This window comes from Vigna radiata, unplaced genomic scaffold, assembly GCF_000741045.1.
Source record: "Vigna radiata var. radiata cultivar VC1973A unplaced genomic scaffold, Vradiata_ver6 scaffold_386, whole genome shotgun sequence".
Classification (NCBI taxonomy): domain Eukaryota; kingdom Viridiplantae; phylum Streptophyta; class Magnoliopsida; order Fabales; family Fabaceae; genus Vigna; species Vigna radiata.
In genome coordinates, this window is record NW_014542415.1 from 87666 (window position 1) to 92594 (window position 4929).

General features: G+C 36.7%; 1 protein-coding gene across 3 annotated transcripts in view; it reads right to left on the bottom strand.

Moving 5' to 3' along the window:
* Nucleotides 1-4929, bottom strand: part of LOC106780040 (WD repeat-containing protein 62) — a 37837-nt gene that overhangs the window by 27036 nt on the left and 5872 nt on the right. The window lies entirely within an intron of this gene.

Genomic DNA, 4929 nt, shown 5'->3' on the forward strand with positions numbered 1-4929 from the left:
TGGGACTTTCTCCTTTCCCAAGATTTGAATTCGGACCTGGTCATATTCAGGATTTAGGCCCACCAAAAAATCATAGACCCTATCTTGTTCAATATATTCTTTTAGAATTGCTGAGTCTTCTGAACACTTTGCTTTTATAACCCGATAGTGATCCAATTCCATCCGTAGGGATTTAAGTTGATTAGCATATTCTGTAACGGACTTACTTCCCTGTTTAGCAGCCACGGTTTTCACCTTTACATCATAAATTTGAGCAGCATCCTTGGCCTTAGAGTAAGTTTGTTCGACTGCCTCCCAGATCTCCTTGTTGATTTTAGAAACATACAGGTATCACTGATTTCTAGGACCATTGAATTCCACAGCCACGCCATGATCATGGAGTCTTCTTCATCCCATGATTTGAATTTGGGATCACTCTCACTCGGTGCATCCCCAGTCAGGTGACTGATTTTCCCTTTTCCTTTCAGGATGGTCCTATAGATTTGAGACCATTTGAGGTAGTTTTTTCCATTTAATCGATAAGCAGAATGGATATTCTGCAGTTCTCCAGTGGTCTGGAATCTATCTCCAGTTTCCGGGTTCCCAGCTTCAGCCATAACTCGATACACTCACGATAAGTAACGAAAGCTTGACGGTGACGCAGTGACAGTGACGCAGCAATGAAGGCTGCCGTAGACGATAAGTAACGAAGGTTTGACGGTGACGCAATGACGGTGACGCAACAATGAAGGTTGCCGCAGACAATAAAAAATGAAGGCCTGATGGTGGCGCAGCAATAAAGGCTGCCGTAGTTTTAGATTGAAGGTAGAGCAGTAATAGAGGCTGCGATTTGGATAAATAACAAGGTCAGAGACTCCCAAGGATCGGGAGCTCTGATACCATCTCAAGTTTAGAATAGAATCTCTCTCTTATGATATTCTGAGGTTACTAACCTCTATATTTATACACAAGTCAGCAGCATAGTATGGGCTGCTAATTCTACTAGACAAATCCCTATAATTACGGGATCAATCAAACATAAATAACCTAATAAAGGCAGCATTCAACAGTTACGGAAATACAGCATATCTAAATAAAAAACTTCCTAAACTACTCCATGCCAATTAATACCACGCCAATCACGGTTTTGATAGTTGATATGGACACATACGGGGGAATCTAGATCTGGGGAATCTCTGCCAAAAGTAGTATTGCCTAGACATAGGGATATGAGTTTAGGTTGCCTTAAGCTCTTGTGCTTCAGAATTAATTATTAGGGATGCTAGGAATTGTATGAACTCGTAATTAAGGATAGACTTTCTTCACCGAGACATCGGATTTTAAGTATTTTAGAGAGTGGCATTGACATTAATGAAGAAGACAAATTCTTATATACATGTGAGTGGATAGGAGAAATCAAAACCCCCAACAACATAATCATCCCATATTTTACAAACCATTCACCTGTGCATTTTTCTTGTCAATTGATCACAACTTGCATTCATGTTTATTTTCTACATTATAAACCAAATTATTTTGTTTTCAAGTCTTAATTAATCAAGAAATCACATGACTGTTTAGGCCGTGAGTCTCTAGGGAAAACGATACTTGGTCTTACCATTTATATTACTTGATACGATTCGGTACACTTGTCGGAGTCTTAACAAGTTTTTGGCACTGTTGCCGGTGACTCACGGTTTAAACTATTCTATTTGTGTGATTCTTGATAAACTTTGACTTTATTTTTTTTTATTTTAATTTTATTTATTTTATTTGATTTCTATTTGTTGTTTTTGTTTTGTTTATTTTTGTTTTTGTGCTAACAGTGTTTTCTAGGGTTTTGTGTTTAGTTTATGCTGGATACAATTAGGACTAGAAGAGGAAAAAGTTCTGAACCTCTTCTTGAAGGACTTGAGACTAGCAGAGAAGGACAAGAAGGAACAAGATATCTAGAGAACCTTCTCTAGAAACACTTTCACAATCTGATCAGAAAAACATGGACAACAATGGTGGTAGACGTACTTTGGCGGATTATGCAACAGTTGTTGGCCCTCATCATTTTAACAGCATGGCAAAGCCGAGGGTCAATGTCGCAAGTATGGAGATGAAGCCTGCGTTGATTCATCTAGTGGAAAGCAACCAATTCAATGTACTGTCTCATGAAAGTCCATATGAGCATCTAACCACATTCAACAAGATTTGCAACACTATGAAGATCAATGGTGTGCCGGATGACACTATAAAGCTTAGTTTGTTTCCTTTCTCATTGGGAGACAATGCTAAGTTATGGTTGAATTCTTTCCCGGAGGATAGCTTTACTGGATGGGAAGCCGTGGTTGCAAAGTTTCTGAACAAGTACTTCCCACAGTCGAAAATCAACAAAGGTAAGCAAAAAATTTCTTCTTTCAGGCAAGGCATGAAAGAAACTTTAGGTCAAGCGTTGGATCGTGACCCACCTCTTGATGATGCTCCAACACTTGATCCTGACCCACCTCATGCATTGGATCATGTTCTATCTATTCTACCCCTTCGTCGGTCCACTCGATCATCAAGACCTCCTGTTTGGTATGGTTTTCTTACACCTACTTCTTTATCAACTACCTTATCTTCTATTTCTATTCCTTCTATATACCCAAGCTATGGAACATGAATGTTAGAAAAAAGCAATGCAAGAAGAACTCTAAACACTTCAAGAAAACCACACATGGGACATTGTGTCTTGTCCTCTCACGGTCAAACCTATTGGAAGTAAATGGGTTTTCTCTGTCAAGCTTTGATCTGATGGGTTATTCTTTCCCAAAGACTCATCTTTATAGCTTGTGGCATACAATGATGCTAATTGGGCAAGCTGTCTAGATACTCATCGATCTACTACATGTTGGTGTATGTTTCTTGGTGGTGTCTTAATTTCTTGGAAATGTAAGAAAGACCATGTTTATAAATCTTCTACTGAGACTAAATATTGTTCAATGTCATCTGCTTGTGCTGAAGTTGTGTGGTTATGTTACATGGTCTTTTGGAGCAGCTTGGATTTTCTCAACCTACATCTACATCTATTCATGCCAATAATACGAGTGCTATTCAGATTACTGCAAATCCAGTGTTTCATGAACTTACCAAGCATATTGAAGTAAATTGTTGGTGGTTGACTTACCAACATTAGTTTAAGAGGGGATGTTAAGCATTTGATTATGTATTTATTAGTCTTTATTAGATTATTATTTTCTACCTTTAATAGATTATTATTAGGATTTATTCACATTTACTCCCTCTAAATAGGAAATCTCCTATAGCCCTTCCCTTTATTGCATATCTCTTGCAATCTTCAATATTAATGTAAAAATATTATATGTTGCCTATTTAAGAAAAGACGGGTGCAGGATATAATTAAGCAATTCTAAGCAAAGAAATCTCTCATATGCTCTCTCTTGTCTTGATATTTTGGCAAGTATGTCTACAAGTTGTCCTTAAGTAGACACATATGGGTGCAAATCACCTCATTGTCAAGCTTATATTTGATAAAATGTTTGTCCACAACAGTCCATTTTAAGATAAACAAACCTGTTGAATTTAAAGGGGGGTTTACACAAAGATAGGACAATATGCTTTAGAGAGACTTTAGGGAAGGAAATGGGAAAGCTTTACCATTCAAGAGAATGCAGTGCATAGGCTATGCAAGGCATCAACACATATAGCCTCTTAATAGATTCTTGGGTTAAAATTAATTGAGTACAACTTTATAGACACTAATAATACCCAAGACCACTAAATCCATTTGACCATGACATACAAGACAATACTATTTCCTATGTACATGTACTATTATCATTTCCGTGAAAAACGTTTTACAGATAGTGAGCCACTATGAACAAGCCTCTAAGGCAAATTTTTCCTCTGTATGCAACTTTTACCATTGACTGTCATCAGTAACTGGTTTTGATTTGGAACACTACATAAATGATTCTCTTTAAAAGACCAAATGAGGTTTTAAACATCCATAGTTTCAGCTTTACTACTTAAAAACTTCATCCAAAAAATTTATTGTCTTCTATAAGTTTCGATGTCCCCAATAAGATCATTCACACTAAAATGGATTAAAGTATAATATATTAATCTCTGAAAAGAGAGGAATGTAATTTAAGAAGTAGATGTGACGGCAGGTAATTTAATAATCATAGGGAAGGCATTGTAATATTTCAAAATCATAATTTGATAATACCCCAACTACGAAACAGATTCCTCAAACAGTTTTCTTTATCCTATAAACCCAACTGAAATGAAAATTTTAAGCTACACCAAACACGCTTAAAAAAATGACGTGGTGGCTAAAAAACGATATACACGTCAACTTAAATTAGACAACAGCACCACAAGCACATAAAGAGTGTTATCTGTGTTTAGTCTGTCAAATTCCCCTTTCAAATCAATTGGCAGTAAGTGAAGTTGTCCACCAAATATATAAGCCACACTCCAAGAGTTGAGGGAAGTGATGTGGAGTGGAACTTTCCAACTTTGTCGATCACATTTCATATTATAGACAATTATTATTGGAAGTCTCACATAAGGTCAATTTATAATATATAAGTGGATGCAAACCCTATTTTACAAACTGAGTTTGTGAAGTCTAATTAAATTTAAAATCCACTTTTAACATGATATTAGAATAGAATATTGTTGGGTTCGTGAGAGTGAAACGAGAAAACCCAGAAAAACAGCGAAAAGCAGAAGAGAGAACAGAGAGATCGTAAAAAATGAATATTACGTGAAAGTCGTATCAGAAACAAGGAGTTGGTTACAATATATAACCAACTCAAGCACAGAAAGCAAACAGCAAAGAAAACCAAAGCCGAACGAACAATGCTAACAACCGGACGGTTAACAACCGGACGGTCTAACACAGGACCGTTCGGAATACTAACAACAAAACCGAAAGCCAAGTCTAAATAACAA